The sequence below is a fragment of the Cupressus sempervirens genome, chromosome 6, assembly GCF_028749045.1.
Source record: "Cupressus sempervirens isolate cs-2001-9-10 chromosome 6, ASM2874904v1, whole genome shotgun sequence".
NCBI lineage: Eukaryota > Viridiplantae > Streptophyta > Pinopsida > Cupressales > Cupressaceae > Cupressus > Cupressus sempervirens.
The window spans coordinates 73871653-73890038 of NC_143123.1; the positions used below are offsets into that span (position 1 = coordinate 73871653).

General features: G+C 36.4%; 1 long non-coding RNA gene across 1 annotated transcript; it reads right to left on the reverse strand.

The window, feature by feature from the left end:
* Nucleotides 1-1569: 1569 nt before the first annotated feature.
* On the reverse strand, nucleotides 1570-12134 carry LOC149551218 (uncharacterized). The gene is made up of 2 exons (XR_016352707.1): nucleotides 11770-12134; nucleotides 1570-1932 (listed from the first exon to the last, which is right to left on the reverse strand). It is a non-coding gene; the product is annotated as an uncharacterized LOC149551218 (long non-coding RNA).
* Nucleotides 12135-18386: the final 6252 nt, after the last annotated feature.

Genomic DNA, 18386 nt, shown 5'->3' on the forward strand with positions numbered 1-18386 from the left:
ACTCCAAATTCAGAAGGTTCCCAGAAGAAAAACATTCAATGCAACTATTGCCACAAGTTTGGTCACATGAAGGTCGAATGTCAAAAGCACTTAGCTACCCTATCTAAAACCAATCTAGTTTGCAACCCACAGAAAACAATGTGTAGCCCCTTGAGTAAACAGAATCTTTCTTTTACACTTTTTGATAGCTTCGTAGCCCCTTGAGTAGACAAAATCTGTCTTTTACACTTTTTGACAGCTTTGTGCTTTGGATAGATTAACCATTAAGGGAGGGTATTACGATAATAAATAATTTCTATTATCTATGTTTAGTATCTAATAGTTTATCTATTGTAATCTTCTGTAAATATTAGAATATTTCTAATATTTAAGTTTTTATTTCTAGAATAGAATGGTTTTATTATTTACGATTGTTTCTTAAAGAAACATCACTCAGTCTCTTCTATAAATTGATCTCTTGATCACTGTTAATAACAAGCAAATATTTTTCAATTACTTCGTAATATAGCAAAGTACTCTTCTTAAGGCATTAGATATATGCAATCCATAATGACATGAGTGTATAGTTTGTGAATGCTAGATTTAATTTTCTTCTACAACTTTCTCATCTTGATGATGGATCGTGGAGTGTGAGCCAAAATACTGATGCAAATGACTCTTACACAGTTTAGTCCAAAATCCATGCACACTAACTCATACTCCTTTAAGTTAGTTTACATGACTCCACCAGCCTATACTAGATCTGATAAGGTACAAAGACACCTATAAGTGGCGGGGATAGAATCTATATCTTCCTGAGAAAAAAATTACATGTATGTGACCCTGCCCCATATACTTGGAACCTAGTTACTAGAACAAGGTATGAGAAACCTAGATGAAGTTGATCATGATGCTTTCTCAAGAATGCACTAAATTGTTGAACCAGGGGAAGGAATTCATGACTGTGAACATATTCACTACAACTTGGTTATCCCTGATTAGTCCATGACAAATCAATTGGCTTCAATTTTACATAATGGAGAAAAGCTTAAATGATTCGTTTAAATGTTTTCCATATTTTCAGTTGAACTTGTTTGTCACAAATGAGTATAGATGTTTCTAACTGTTATGAAGAATTTTGAATGAATTCTAATATCTATTTCCTTCCACAGTGGGTATATGGTGGCTCCTAAGTACATGATGGAAGGATGACTATCGAGGAAGGCTGATATCTTAGCTTTTGGAGTCCGCACTAGAAATCATTACCTTTGAAATTGGTTTATGCAAATTTCTTATTCCATGAATACTAAAACTATTATATCATATATTTGCTAAAAAATAAGATGTAAAAATGTGTCATAAGGCAATTTGCTTTAATGAATTATAATTCAATGTTGTAGGACATAGTCAGGTAAACATGCTGACAGATCTTGGAAGCAACATATCAGTAGAGGCTGAAACTTAGATAAAGTAGAGGACAAGACAACTTTTCCACTTTAGTTCACAGCTTATTACTCAAAATCTTAAATCGATAAAATAAGACAAAGTTTAGAGAGTTTGTTTTCAAACTGGATACGCATGACAATCAACTTAACAAATAAATAAACTTTGATAGAGTCTCAGATTCAGTTGTACTAATGGTCATTAAAAGTCAAACCTCATATTAATAAACTTTAATAGAAACAAATCAATTTGTACTAAAGGTCATCAATAGTCAAATCCCACACTGAATGATTTCATTAGCTTGCAGGCATGGGGAATGCATAAGAAAAGATGTACTGTTGGAATCTTGGATGACTCATATGCCAAAAAAGAGGTCTTCAGGTGTATTCTAGTTGCCCTTCTCTGCAATCAAGGTCAACATACGAGAATTACTGTTGAAATAGTCCATCCTGTCTTGGCTGACTGACATGTCAAAGAAGAGGTCTTGAGTAGTATTTGCATTACCTGTCTCTGCAATCAAGCTCAACATATGAGTCCTTGTGCATCTGATATCGTCCTGATACTTCAAACAATGCAGAGACCATTACTGATCAAATAGTACCTTCATTCATCAAGTTTAAGTCTGACAGGTGTCCAGACTCCAAAAGTCGTGTAATAAGATCTCTTATATGTGCAGTTCAAATTATAATTTTTTGCTATTGGTACAAGAATTATCCATAAAGTAGGTTCTTATTTGATATTTCTAGTGGTCTTCCATCTCCTTCATGCGTAGGGCGATGGAATTACTGCATTAACATTTATGTGGGGATACAATTGAATATGTGATCAGAACCTGAGGCCATAGTTGATATCCATGCCAGTCATCTCATTTGGTCAAATGCAATGTAACTATGGCTTGTTACAAATTGAAAAATCTAGAAGAGCTAAGGTGTTAGAGACTATGTAGACGAAGTTGCACTCAGCATCTCAATCTATAAACATTTTCAAATTGTTCCCATCTGTGGTAATTACTATCCATATATTATTGATCTTGTATGTTGCCTGAAAATGGGTCTCAAAGGAGACATGAAACATCAACATCAAAAGCATTACGATGGTGTCCAAAGACATGATATTATGTCGGACTATGAAAATCTGAAGTCTTGGATAATGTGCTTTGCAATTTGTAGTTTTTAGTAGTAAAAATAATACAATTAGAACTGTTATTGATTGAAATGATACTGTTTATATTTAGGGCTTACCGGAAGAATGGATTACTATTTGGTGCAGTGGCACATCATAGGTCCACAACCAGAAATGGTTTCTCATCTTTTTACTTTTCTAACCACTAGAATGGATACAAGAGACCACTCTCTACCAAGGAGATCATAGAGAAAGTTAACAGAATAACTATTTACAAATGCTCATCTGACCACCCATATAGATACAAGAGACTGCTCTCTGCCAAGGAGATTATAGAGGAAGTTATAACTCTTTACAAGTAATCTTGTCTAACCACAACTAGCAAGATATCAGTAAACTTCTAAAAATTTGGAACAGTAAATGTTGCTATACAATTAGGCATTTCATAAATAATTCTTGATAGCATAAAATTATGAGAATATATATCATTAATAATTTAATATGAAAGTTAAGGTCTACTACTTGAAATTGTGTTTCAGGAAAAAAAGCATTTATTTATTTATCTCAAGCAAAAATGTCTTCTTCGTGAAATGCCAAATGATAAGAGCAGCTTTTTAAATCTCCAAAAATTGAATCAATGAGCTTCTTAGAAGGTAGACATATGGAGGAGAGTTTAAAAAATACAAAGATGTGCCACACAAGAAGAAAAAACAGTTGACTTTGAAGCTTGCACTGCTGGACCAGAATGAATAATCTGTCGGAATTTCTCAGAATGGAGACTGATGTAGGTGTGTAGGCCAGACTCATTCACTTTTCCAGCACAAATAGTTACAGAAGTTGAATCAGCAACAGACCCGCAACAATAAAGGCAAACCATCAAAGTTGTCTGCCTGCAACAATTTTGTTTTTAGAAAACCCATCAAAGTTATCTAAGGGGCTAGTGACAATCTTACAACCAGGAAGAATTCCCTATGCTCAGCTCTTTTACATGTGCTATAGCAGCAGCAGAACCACCAGTATCCAAAGGAAACCTTATCCTTGTGCCTATGCTACAAATGCCCAGCTCTCCAACCACCATGGTTAGCTGTGTTTTGGGCACTGAAAGACCCTTTTAGAGGACAACTGCCCATACAGAGAGGTTTCTTTTTCTCCTTTTCGTCTGGGACTTTACCAGCCCGGTATGAGCTTTCAGCTGTTATTGCTATCACAATAATAATACTAAAGCACTTGTTATGCATATAGCACTAGCAAGTGTATTCATTCTATAAAACTTGCTTACATTCTTGAGATGTTTGTGTCTATGTTATGTTGTACAGTTGTCAGGACATTGCTGTTCAGGGTGCTATATCTTGTCAACTATATTTATATATAATATGAAAATGGCATTTCCATGCCTGTATCTATTCTCTTGTATCTCCCTGTTCTACTTAAGCATGCAATCATATTTCAAATAGAATTGAAATAACATAGTCCCTTAGAATTTGGATGAGCAGTTTTATCTTTTATATAAAGTGTATTCATTCTATAAAACTCACGTACATTCTTGAGATGTTCATGTTTTTATCTACAGTACGTTGTATAGTCATCAGGAGATCTAATGTGAATCAAGATAAAACTATCATAAGAGCTATATTTTTTGCTATATAAGACACGTTGATAAAGATGCAGCCCATATTTTTGTTTTGTAATTGTTTTTTTTGTCACCTGAGTAGGGAAATATTAAGGATAAAATCTACTATTTTTACTCTGTATTCCTCCTCTTTGACCCAATACATTTCCCAGGCAGTGGCAAAAAACGTATTTTTACTTATAACTGGTGATTGTGTCTGTTGAACTCTTCCAGCTTGATTTTGCTTGTACATTTATAATATTCATTTCCATTTAGTTTGAGTAGTCGAGAAGCTAACATTATATCTGAACATCATTAATTAGTAATGATAATGAAAAAGTGTATCTTGCTGAAGGAAGCCTAGTGAATGATTTAATTTGCTGATTTAATAACAAAATCTGAAATTTTGGTCTGCAATTTGGTGCCAAAATTGAAGCATTCCATTTGGTATTCTTTTGCATTTGGATTAGAATCTCTTACAGTGTGTTAGATTGGTGTTTTAAGAATTTTCAAGTTAGTTTGAAGGTTCTATCACTCATTTAAATATTAAATTTGTGATTGTCCTGTAGGCTGCAATCTCAATGTTTTGCTGAATTTTGAAGTCCGCCATGGCTATTTGACCCATTCCACTTTTTGTTCCTACTTTAACATGTGGAATGGGTTCTATATATTATAATATATGTTCTACTAACCATATATGTGCAGAGGAAGATTGATTGGAGGAAGGGCGATCACCCAAAGTTGAGTTTGTGTGCATTGGGAACATGGTTTTGAGGGAGCAACTATAGGTCTGAGCGTTTTGGCTGAATAAGGGTCACTTTTTATGATGGATTATGTCAAGGTATGGTGAATAAAAAGTGTGTTGGACTAACCGCCTGCCTTCCCCTTTGGGATTCATGACATGACTTAACCGCCTTCTGTGTTCTATAAGTCTAGTGGTTGTATCGGGCATTAACAGGTCGATCTTTTGGTGCAACAACAACTCTAGCTTGTAACAAGTGGTATCAGAGCTTGGTCACAGGTTCGAATCTCCTTGGGTAATGCTGACGGGGGAATTGTTGGACTAACCACCAGCCTTCCCCTTCAAGATTCGTGACATGGCTTAACCACCTCTTGTGTTCTATAAGTCTAGTGGTTGTATTGGGCATTAATAGGTCGATCTTTTGATGCAACGGCAACTCTAGCTTATAACACAGTGTTGGACCTTTTGCTTGATTTTTGAAGTGTTGGGAATGCCTAGATCTAGAAAGCCCGCCCTAGTTTTATGCACCTAAAAATGAGGGTTTAGCGGCTGGGCGTATAAATGAAAGAATGAAGACTTGTAACCTTGACATCCGTGCTTTTGCATCCCAACTCAAAATCTATTTTTAGGTATGAGGTCTTGAGGAGTGGTATTTTTGGTAGTTCCTTTGCAAAAGTGAGCTAATTGGGGCTTTTTTGGAATAGTGCAAGGTGCTGGTTTGGACAGTTGGTCCAATGAAATTGAATTTGAAATTTTGGATCTCTGGTAGTAGTCCCAAAAGGGTGTTTGAACCTGCATTATTTTGTCCAATGTTTTGGAAGGAGTTAGAACAAACAGGGAAATACCCGATTTGATGGGCTAGTTGGATTAACCCTAGATAAGGCTTGGTTAAAGATTTTGAACAAATCTGTTGTTGGGGTGAGTATAGGTTGTTGGAGCAAGTTGATTTGGGCAAGTTAAGACTCTAAGAGTAGTTAGGAGAAGCCTTTAAGGTTGGAAACATATTTTGAGCACTTGGAGGGAACCTAGTGAAGGAGGAAGGCAAGCTAGTTTAATGGTTTATTGAACCTAATCATTGATTCCTTTCTGTCTTTTGTTTGAGGATCAGTTTGGGCTCCTCATCATATTGGTATCAAAGCCACTAGTAGATTCTAGTGGGATTTGGGAAGACAAGAAGTTTGTGAAGAGAGTTGTGGTATACTAAGAAGATGCCTCCAAAGAATCAAACGGCTAGAGAGATGCAAGAACTAAGGGAAGCATTAGAATCCATGGACAGGGAGTTGAGACAGTGAGGAGAACAAGATTCTGCAACAGAAAGAGAACTAAGACAAGTAAGACGGGAGAATGTGTCCATCTTGGCAAGGTTGGAAGCCTTGGAAAGAAATCCTAGGAGGGTGAGCATGAAGAACAAGAATGTCATGCTGAAGCACATGAGAATCCTATTGGAGAAGATGAAGGTGAGTTAGATCCTGAAGAGAGAAGGATGATAAAGTTGTTGAAAGAAGTCCAAGGTGGTGGAAGCAAGAGAACCATTGATTTTCCTATCTGTCATGGTAGGATGGATAGTTTAGAGGTTTTGGGGTGGATAGATGCCCTAGAGAACTACTTTGAGTGCGAGGAAATGAGTGAAGAGAAGAATGTCAAGTTTGCTAAAACGAAACTAAGAGGAACAACATTGACATGGTGGAGAAGTGTACAAGTAGAGAGGGTAGTTAGGGGTGGAACAAAGATCACCACATGGAAGAGACTGGTGGCCATGTTCAAGGATCAATTTCTTCCATCTGATTATGGGATTCAAGCAAAGAGGTTGAAGCAGAACTTGAAGCAAAAAGACCTGGATGTGATGACATATACTAAGCAATTTCACAAGTTGAGTATAAGAGGTGGAAAGGAAGATGAAGATGAGAATGTTGCAACGTATCTTAATGGGTTTACATACAACTTGCAAGATGAAATTGGTTTGAGTGTTTCCAAGACACTTAAAGAGTGTTTTCAGTTGGCAATAAGGGCAGAAGACAGAGTCAAGAGGAAGCAAGAGAGACAAGGAGGTGGTACAACAAATACAGACAGAGGTACGGGCAGAAGACCCACTTGAAGGGCAACGAAGTAATGATAAAGGCAAGGAGGTCAATTCTGATCGCAAAGGAGGATACAGAGGTGGAGGAAAGTTTGGAGCAGGTGGAGGAGCAAGAGGATTCACAGGTAGGTGCTATACATGTAATGAGACTAGGCACACATCAGTTAGTGTCTATTAAATGATCAAGATGGTAGGAGGATTAAGAAGAGGTTTCAAATGGTACAAAAAGAGGGTCAAGAAGTCAGAGTACATGAAGGTACAAATCCTTGAGTACAACTATGTTCAGATAGTGATGGAGAAATGTTGATGTTTAGGAAAGGACCACGGTAGCAAGTGCAACCAAAAGTATCATTTGAAGAACCAAATGCAAGAGCCAAGGTAAGATATGCAAGTTGATTATTGATTCAGGTTCTCATGATAACTTAGTTTAATATGAGATGATGAATAAGTTGCATTTAAAAAGATTACCTCACAATAGACCCTATAGAGCATCATGGGTAAGCAAAGAACAAAGTGATTTAAGAGCAAGCATATGTAGAGTTTTCCATTGGTACCTATAGTGATAAGGTTTTATGTGACATTGTGCCTATGGATTGTCGTCACACTTATTCAGAAGGCCATGGCAGTACATGAGGAGAGCTTTGCATGATGGGTTTCACAATACACATACTTTTGATGGAAATCTTTTTACTCTAATGCCTTTGCAAGATGATCAAGTCTTTGATTCAAGGATAATATGCATTGGTAGGAAGGAGTAATTGGATTTGAATGTTTCTCAGATTGAGGGAACTAAAATCAGAGATCATATGTGTGGTAAAAGAGCAATGGTGCACCAGCAAGTTGGTATTGATGACAAGCCAAGGATGATGACACATCAACATTATACTAAGGATGTGAAGAATAGTGCAGTTGTGGGGAACATCATGTCTCCTATTGATGATTGGATGGTAGGAATGAAGAGCCCTCTAATATGCAAGAGATGGGAAGGTCAATTGGACCCTAAATATCAAATCAAAATGCAGCAGCAACATTCACCATATGATTGTCCAGGGCCGCAATATAATGCTATGTTTTTATAGGCTGCAGGTGGAAAGGGCATTCTTGGACCAGTGGGGAGTTGTTCTAGCAACATATTTCCCATGGAAAAAAGACAAGTTGTAGAAGACCTTCAAGAAGAATCAATGGATTGAAAACAAAGCCCTTATTCATTACATTCTTTTGTGACGAGAGAAATTTCATAGGGTGAGTATGGTGCAGGAGCACCTACAGAACCACGTGGATCATTGATGCCATCAAGGCTTTGAAAAGGTGTACATGATCAATTATGGCCAAAACGCATGAATAGAAAAAGCCTTTGAGGCTCATTTTGTAATAGTTAGGATATTAGGCCAATAAGCCCAAATTGGCACAATAAGTGTCATTCAGTTTTGAAATTCATGCGATTATGAGCATAGTAACATGGGATTGGGTCTTTCTGAACATATTTGATATGTTCAAGGCCATTTAAATCCTTTGAAGTAATTAGAAAGGGATAAATAGAAAAACGAGGGAAAATCCCAAATTTGATTTAAAATGTAAGGGTTAGTTGGGAAAATGGAATTTTGAATAGTTTGGCTTAATTAAAGGTTAATTTTTGGTTGGAACTGGTTGGAGAAGATATGAAACATGTTTTATACCCTCTTTGATGCCACATTATGGGTTGGTGGGTTGAGGAATTGGCATTGTATGGACTGTCACATTTGAATAAAAAAATCTGAATTTTTGGTCTGCAATTTGGTGCCAAAATAGAAGCATTCCAATTGGTTTTCTTTTGAATTTGGATTAGAATCTCTTACAATGTGTTAGATCAGTGTTTTAAGAGTGTTTTCAAGTTGGTTTGAAGGTTCTATCAGTCATTTAAATCATTAAATTTGTGACTGTCCTGTAGGCTGCAATTTCATTGTTTTGTTGAATTTTGAAGTCCACCATGGCTATTTGACCCATTCCACTTTTTGTTCCTACTGTAACTTGTGGAATGGGTCCTATATATTGTAATAGATGTTCTACTAGCCACATGTGTTCAGAGAAAGATTGATTAGAGGAAGGGTGATTAGTGATTACCCGAAGTTGGAATTTGTATGCATTAGAAACATGGTTTTGAGGGAGCAACTGTAGGTCTAAGTGTTTTGCCGAATAAGGGTCCCTTTTTATTGTGGATTATGTCAAGGTATGGTGAAGAAAAGGTGTTTGACCTTTTTAGTTGATTTTGGAAGCGTTGGGAATGCCTAGATCTAGAAATCCCTAGTTTTTTTATAAACCTAAAAATGAGAGTTTAGTGGCTGGGCGTATAAATGAAAGAATGAAGACTTGTAACCTTGAAAATCCTTTCTTTTGCATCCTAACTCAATACTGTTTTTAGGTATGAGGTCTTGAGGAGTGGTATTTCTGGTAGTTCCTGTGTAAAAGTGGGCTAATTGGGGCTTTTTGGAATAGTGCAAGGTGCTGGTTTGAACAGTTCGTCCAAAGAAGTTGTATTTGAGTTTTGGGTACCTGGTAGTACTCCCAAAAGGGTGTTTGAATCTGTATTTTGTTTGTCTTTTGTTTTGGAAGAAGTTGGAGTAAAGAGGGAAATACCCGATTTGAAGGGCTAGTAGGATTAAGCCTAGATAAGGCTTGGTTGAGGATTTTGAACAAATCTGTTGTAGGGGTGGGTATAGGTTGTTGGAGCAAGTTGATTTGGGCAAGTTAAGACTCTAAAAGAAGTTAGGACAAGCCTTTAAGGTTGCGAACCTATTTTGAGCACATTGAGGGAACCTAGTGAAGGAGGAAGGCAAGCTAGTTTAATGATTTATTGAACCTAATCACTGGTTCATTTCTGATTTTTGTTCGAGGATCAGTTTGGGCTCCTCATCACTTGGCCCACACACATGTAAACAACTCACTTTTCTTTATCAATGGAGTTCGCTATTGAGTTTCTCTGTAATAGATCAGATCAGAGCTTCATTGTTAATTGCAATGGGCCTGATGATTCACCCATTGACATTTTTAAACCCAATCTTTTAAGCCTCAAAGAACTGGTTAACTTATGATATGAGATAGTGTACTTTTCAACTGTTTATAAGATGTTGATGAATATATATCTAAACTATGAATGATATGGACTTCAATAAAATATGACAGTATTGATGGATATAGATCTAAATGTATTTATTGCATGCCATATCTATTTTTGAGGTAAGTAAACGTGGTTAAAGTGTGTAAAGTGACTAGTCTCATTTTGGCAATTTTTATTTATTCAAATTTAATCCTGTTTTCTATTTCTCACAAAGTTGCCGGAAACTCCTATGTCTCTCCTTGGGCACGCGTATCCCCGTATCCAATTTGGAAACGTATCCAATACTGCTCAGATACATGTCGAATATTGTACCCATGTCTGCCTAATAAACTTGATTTTCCAACCGTACCAAATACTATGGGATTTGTTTTTTTTTTTAAAGATTTGATGTAGATCTTCCCTTTAATGTTAAAAATATATATATATATATAAGCAATTTTTTTAAAAAATAGTATTAAAAAAAACCTCCACTGGATAAGAAAGACAAATAAAATGTTTCTTCTATTTCAGCAACCTGTTTTTGGGTTATCTTCTAATGCAACTCTACTGTGTTTACATTGTAAAGCGTTAAATTAACTTATAAATATTTATATAGCATTTGTGTCAATATTACTTTTGAAGTAATGAAAATCTCCTACAATAACTTAGAAAATTATGTTAAATATATGTATATGTATTATCTATTAATGTTGTGTCCAGCCGTATCCATATTGGGTGTCTAAATAAATGGCCGTATCCATACCCAATACCATTTCTGTATTTGTATCTGTATCCATATCTGTGCAACTTTGATTTCTCAGACTTCCAGACGCGTTGCTGGCACTATGTTGACGATATTGTGAAATTCTCTTTCAGAAATTTGCTGAAAATGAAAATACTCACAGAGGTGCCCCTCCAGCAATGATAGATGTGATTGAAGCTCTGCTTGTGGTTAAAATGTCCCAAGAGGAAATAGATAGTGGGGCTGCATTGTTTGCAATCTAAAGGACACGATTCCTTTAAGGGAGACGGAAATAATTACCGTGCCAACCTCTCCTCACGGTGACTGCATCATCCCATGGTTAAGTTCTAGAAATTCATGCCCAATATGTTGATATGAACTACCTATTGATGATGTCCATTATGAAGAATAGAAGAAACAACACATTGCAATCCAGTCTATAAATGATGTCTCGAGTAGGGCATCTCTTAATGAACTCTCTCTTAGGACAATACTATTAACTGGGCATATGAAGTTTATAGGTCATAGATGTCTGTGTTTTGTCATTTTCAATTGCTGCAAGTGTATTGACAGGCTTACAGGTATATTATTCAAAATGATTGTAGTAAAGACAATCAAATCATTCGGGAAAAGAGCAAACTCAGATATTATTTGATGCATACATGTTGTTAATCACAATTGAGATTATCTGTGCAAAGCTCTTCCAGATGGACTCCGCATGTCAAGCATATTTAGGTATGCAACTTTCCAGAAATCTTTCTCACTTGGTGTTGTATATATTGAACATCTGAAATGCTACTGTATAGAGGACTGTCAGGCTGGGGTTTATTCTACAGAAAAGAGGGAACATCTCTCTAATTTTGATTCAATGAACTCATGGAAAGTAAAAAGGCTGTGAAAAATGGAGCTTTATGAATCCAAAATACTTTGAAGAAAAAGAAGTGCTACAAATAAAATAAACCTAATCGTAAGAGGGCCACACCTGACTTTGAAAGGAGGCGTTGAGATTTTGGATCCGTTTGAATAACAACAGAGGGTTTTTAAAATCACAAGAGCTGGTGTATTCTCCAGCACACCCTACAAACGTGGTAGTCCGGAAGAGGCGAGGAACTAGATGGCGATAGTTGCAGGTTGGATCTCAATCCAGTGGAAAAAACCCTCTAAATCTAATCTCCTTGTTTGTGTGTCTCCTTGCATCGGTCGATTAATTTTACAATTTTCTGCATACAAAATCAGACCAGGGATTGTTCAATTGTATCGGCTCCAAATAAAATTGAGAAGAGTTTTGAGACGCTCGATGGATTCTAATATGAACAAGTGCCGTATTTGCAAAAGTTCAGTTCAAATTTTAATATTTAAAAAATTTGATAAGTGTTGTAAACTAAATTTAATTATATTATAATTTTAAATATAATCAGATGTAGTAGAAACATTTTGAATAGAAGGTAAATATGAAAAATTAATAGCTAAGAATTTAAAAATAAATTTAATAACTATAAGAAAATAAATTTAGTTGAATAATAATATTTAATTGTATATAGTGAGAATGCTAAAATTAAAATTTTCAATTAAATACTATAAAACTTAAAACTACTTAAGAATGCTTGTTAAAAATTAAGATTGTATCTAAAGAATTAAGAATGTAATCTAAAATTTAATAATGTATAATGCTTTTAAAAATTAAGAAATTTATAATGAATGATTTATTGTGAAGGAATGTGATAAAATTAAAATTTATATGTATCTTAAGATGTGAACCATATCAACCAATCACAATCTAGAAAAAGAATTTAGATAATATTATAAAGCAATTATTTGACAACACTATACACATAAATTTAGAAATTAGAAAATAAAAATCTTTTTTTTTTTCTATTAGATATAGAGAGATCAAAAAAAGTTACACAAGACTTCGAGCACTACAAAAGAGGCAAAGCCTCAAACCAGAGCCAAGGTAACAAAAGATAAGCTAAAGAACATCAAAGAACAACAAAAGTCAAACAACAGAAGGCTAGTACAAGATATCACAATAAAGATCAACCCAAGCGGTCCAACCGAGAGGGCCTTCCATCCAAACAATAGTTTTTTGTTCCTGAAACTAGGACAACATATAGATATCCTCCTTCCTGACATTATGGTTCCTCTTAATAGCTTGGATCAGCTTCCAACACATGTGCTCAAACATCCACAGATTATCCATAGTCCTTCGCCACTGATAGTCATACTTAAGATCGTGAACAAAGAAAGAAGTTTGTCCATCTTTAAGAAATCTGCTTAATTTGTCATTTTCAATAACCATGGTGTTTTGCACCTGCAAGAATATTTTAAAATGTGTGAGTTTTCAAAAAACCTCAGTAAGAACCCTTGGCTTACCTTGGTATTTTTCCTCATTCCTGCATTTCCAAATTTGCCAAAGAATGTTAGAGGACAACATATTCCAAAAGAAATTAGCATCTTTACTAATCCCATTAATATGGCCAGTAACAATTTCAATGATGCTCACATTAATAGGATAGTAAATATCAAATAAATTCCAAATTTCTTTAGCAAAGAGGCAATCAAATAATATGTGTCTACCTAATTCAGGTAATCTGCAAATATTACAAATATTAGAATGTTGATTATCTCTTCTAATAGGAAGTCTATCAATTAACAACAACCATTTAAAACATTGAATTTTAGGCTCGCAAGGGCCTTTCCAAATAGAATTCAGCAATTTATTCCAAACTTTAATATCAAAAGAACAATACCAGAGTTTATTGACATGGGCAAGAATATCCACATTATGAGCAATAACCTTATAGATATTCTTAGCTTTAAGCTTATCTAAAACAACACCGTCAGGCCACTTGCATTTAACATATCTATAAGAGTCCACATGGCAAAGAGAAGGAATATCCTTGGAAGCTAGAGAAATTAAATTATAGGTTTTCCTCTGAGACTGAGGTAAATTAAATCTAATCTTAAGATCTTCCCAAGGGATAAGAGAATCATGCTCAAAGATATCAGCAAATTGAGAAATACCAACTTTAGCCTAGGACTTGGCAGAACACCCCTGGTAGAGGGCTAGGGGCTTGTTATTCAGGCTCAAATTCCACCAGATGGATCTCTCTCCATGAAGGTGACAATCATGATAAAAATCCCTATTGGTGATAAATTCTCGAACATGCTCCCAAGCACACTAGATGGATCTAAAAATCGATGATCCTTGGACCACAACCAGGAACTTACCAATAATAAGATCACATAAAGGAAGATTTTTCCAAGATCTAGCCTACTTGGGAAAACCTCTCTCAATGTTGTGTCTAACAAGAACTTTCCAAGGACTATCACCCTCCATAGATTGAAAAATCCATTTGGCGGAAAGGGCTATACCTTGCGGCTTGAGATCTATTAACCCCAGTCCCCCCAGGAACTTATCAGTATGACACCAATCCCATTTAACAGCATGATACTTTCTATTACCCTTGCCATCGAACCAAAGAAATTGCCTGATGGCCTTCTGAATCTCAAGAATTTGGTAGCTATTGAACATCCAGGCAGAGGAGTAATAAATACTATAAGAAGATAAAAGCTTTTGACAAACTTGAAATCTCTCGGCCAGGGATAAGGATATGTTAAACCATTTATTAAGTCTATTCTCAATCTTGGCCTTAACCCAAGCCCACATGTCCTTGAGAGAAGGATCAACAAAATAGGGGATACCAAGATACTTGACTATATTTTTGGAAACTTCCCCATTGAAACTTGTGCTGGAAGAACCAATCAGGAGGCTGATCAATCCAACCCAAGCAAATAGACTTAGCTTGGGAGATTTTAGCACTTGAGATGGCACAAAATAGGTCCAACTTAATTTGAAGATTATTAAGGTTGTTGTCAGAAAGCTCAAAGAAGATAGCAGTGTCATCAGCAAAGTGACTATTTATAAGCTCTTCATTATTAGGCAAGTGAAGCCCTGTAACCTTCGGGGACAGAGAATCATCTCTAAGGATATAGTATAAAGCTTCAGCAGCAATAACAAAAAGAGCAGGAGCTAGAGGGCAGCCTTGCCTGATAGACCGACTAAGAGGGAAAGTGTCAGAAATAGAAACATTAATCTCAATTTGGGCACAAGCATCAGTGAGAAGAGTTTGAACAGCCATACAGAAGAACAGAGGAAAACCAAAAGATTGCAACATCATGATAATGAACTTCCATTCTATTCTATCATAAGCTTTCTCAAAGTCAAGGAGAAGCAAAGCAGAGTTTTGATGAGAACATTTAGCCCAATCCATAGCTTCCCAAGCAGTAATAAGATTTTCCAAGATATATCTACCTTTAATGAAACCAATTTGGGAACTAGTAACAAACTTAGGGAGAACGTGAACCAATCTAAGGGCTAACACTTTGGCTAAAATTTTATAAGAAACATTAAGGAGCGGAATAGGCCTCCAATTTTTGAGAAGAGACTTGTCCCCTTCCTTGGGAAGGAGTTTAATGATACCTCTATTGATCTCAGGGCTAAGAGAACCCACACTAATGGCCTCATTATAAAGATCAAACAAGTCCTTGTTGATCCAACTAAGATTAGCCTTATAAAATTCAGAAGAAAGCCCATCCGGCCTAGGGGCCTTGTCATCCTTGAGAGCTTTAATAGCCCCCTTGATCTCTTCAATAGATATAGGGGTCGAAAGAAGCATAATATCTTTCGCATCTAATTTAGAAGGAATAAGGGGTCTGCATTTGGATCTAATTTCCTCAGCCTCCAAGGAATCTTCAAATGAGAAAAGCTTACTATAGTAATCAGCAAAAGCCAAAGAAATACAAACAGGATCTGAGACTTCTTGATTATTAATAACAAGCTTGTCAATAGATTCTTTAATCTGTTTCTGCTTAAGAAAATTAAAGAAAAATTTAGATCCTTGATCACCATGTTGGATCCAATTAATCCTAGAACGGAGCCTAGCTCCATGAATTTTAGTTTGTTGATGCTTACTAAGGGCATCCTTAGCAGCAATAACATGGTTCAAAAGATTCGCATTAGAAGGGTCAGCCTGAACATTAAGCTCAACAGTTTGAAGGTTAGAGCAGAGCAACTTTTTAGTGAATCTATAGTCCTTGGCACACTTTTGGCCAATGGTTTGCAAGAAAACTTTCCAAGCCAAGAGATTTGCCTTCCACTTGTCAATCATAAGAGAGTCCTTCATGTTAGAGAAGTTGATGTTCCTGATAAGATGCAAGGCACATAGAACATCATCATCGTGCAACAGCTTGGTATTCAACAAGAATTTGGAAGAGGCAGGTTTATGACGAATAGGATCAGAATTAATGTTGATACGAGTGAAAATAGGATGATGATCAGACAGGGTGGTGGCAGAAACCAAAACAATGTTACCATTACTATCAGGAAGAAAGGAAAAAAAGTCTTTATTGCCATAAAAGCAGTCTAATCTAGAATAGATCCTGGATTGGCCTTGCTAGAAATTGCACCAAGTGTGCCAGATTCCAAAATGAGAATCTGTAATGTTAGCTAGGGGATCAAACAAATTTTTTGAGTTAATAAACTTAGACCAATGCAGAAACTCATAATCCTTCCATCTGAATGGGTTACCACCAATTTTATCCTTCTGGGACTCAATCATATTGAAGTCTCCTCCAAAAAACCAAGGAATATCAGGGAGAGTGGAAAGCCAATTCCAGAGGGAGATTCTATCCTTAGTATCATTAGGAGCGTAAATAGTACAAAAACCAATTTTTTTATTACTAATATTCATAGTAAACCAGACAGCCCTTTGACAGGGGGAAACACCATTATTAGTTATGAGCTTCCCCCACTTGGGATTAACAAGGACAACAATTCCACCTTTACCCTTGATATGGTTAGAGGAAAACTTAATGGCATCCCTCCAAATAAAATTAAGGTTGATATCGAGCATGAAACCAATAGCTTTAATTTCTTGCATCATAAACAAATCAACAGAGTTAAAAGAATCTAAGACACGCTTAACAACATATTTTCTATCCGGAGACTCAAGCCCCCTAACATTCCAAGATAGGCAATTCATTGAGACACATTAGAAGGGGTATGAGACGCATCATCAATAGACATGACGGGACAACTAGGAGCATCCCTGGGATTCTTATTAGCAAAGTTGTTTTTAGACCTTGGTGGCCTTCCACGCCTACTAGCGGAAATGGTATCTAATTTAGGAGACTCATCAAGGACTGAAGGCTCCTTATCCATATTGAGATCAAAGAGAATAGAACTAGAAGCAGGAATGACTTCAAAAATATAGCCATCCTCAATTTCCTTAAACACCTTTGGTGGAGCCTTTGATGGATTCAAGGTGGGCTTGACTGCTTCAATGGAAGAAGTAGGATGCTCAAACAGGACAACACTAATTGAAGGATTTAAGATGGGAGGAGAATAAGAATTAACAAAATTGGAATTAGGGTTGAACGAAGTAATCCCTCTCCGCTTTTTCTTGTTTCTAACAGGAGTAAATCCATCATCTAATTCAGGCCCCGACATAGCCTCAGGAGGGGGAGATAAATTCAAGTTAAGAGTAGAAACAACCTGGTTAAAATCTGAGGAAATAGGAGTCTTCATAGCAGCCTTCATAGCAGGTCGACCATCAGAATTAGAAGAAACAGGAGGGTTGACTGGCAAAGTGGACTTGGGAGGGTGATTATTGCTATTGGAAGACTTAATAGAAGGCTTATTAAGAATGGGACAATCCTTACGACAATGACCCTCCTTACTGCATAAAAAACAAACATTCAATCCCCCTAAAATTTTAATAGAGCAAACAAAGTCTTCATTAAGCACATTAATATTAATTTCAGAGGGAATTTCTTTGCCAGGCAGGAGTGATATAAGAACCCTAGCATCCATATGTGGGACTAATCTAACAATTTCATTCATCCTGATAATTTTGCCCAAATTTTTCAACAGTTGTGCCAAAAAATGCCAAAGAAATGGCGATAAGTTTTTTACAAGAATCCACCTGGGTGCCGAGAGGGCCAAAACTTCCTCATGAACGGCCTCAAGGGTCCAAGCCAATGCTCGGAAGGACGTCGTCCCAACCATCCAATATTGTCTTTTTAGAACCTCTTGCTGGGCTTCATGATTAGCAAAAAAGATAACAAAAAGCCCCTTTTGAATTTGTCTACAAAATAATATATGAAATCCAATTTTGGTATTCCAGAAATTATGAGACCAATCATCCATAAACTTGCGTGGAGGACATTCTTCAACTTCAACGACAACAAAAAAAATAGCAGTGTCTTTAAGCCTACATTTTTCTTTAGTAATTTCAACAACCATCTGAGAATTAGGAATTAAAGAAAAATGAGAAGGAGAGCACTTACCATCCCTGGTGACCTCAGAGTTGTTAGGGTTAGCTACAAAAAACCTCGCTTGTTCATGGATACTGCCTGCTAAATTGGAAACTGCCTCTGAGAAGGATTTAGGCTTGAAGGAATTGCTAACAAATGGCAAAGGAATACCATTAATGTTGGCAGAAGCATTGGCCGAAGGAGGAGGTACAGGAAGCTGCATGGAAGTAAAAGCATCTCCTGGAGGGTTGGAAGAAGAGCAGTCACCATTGACAGTCGAAT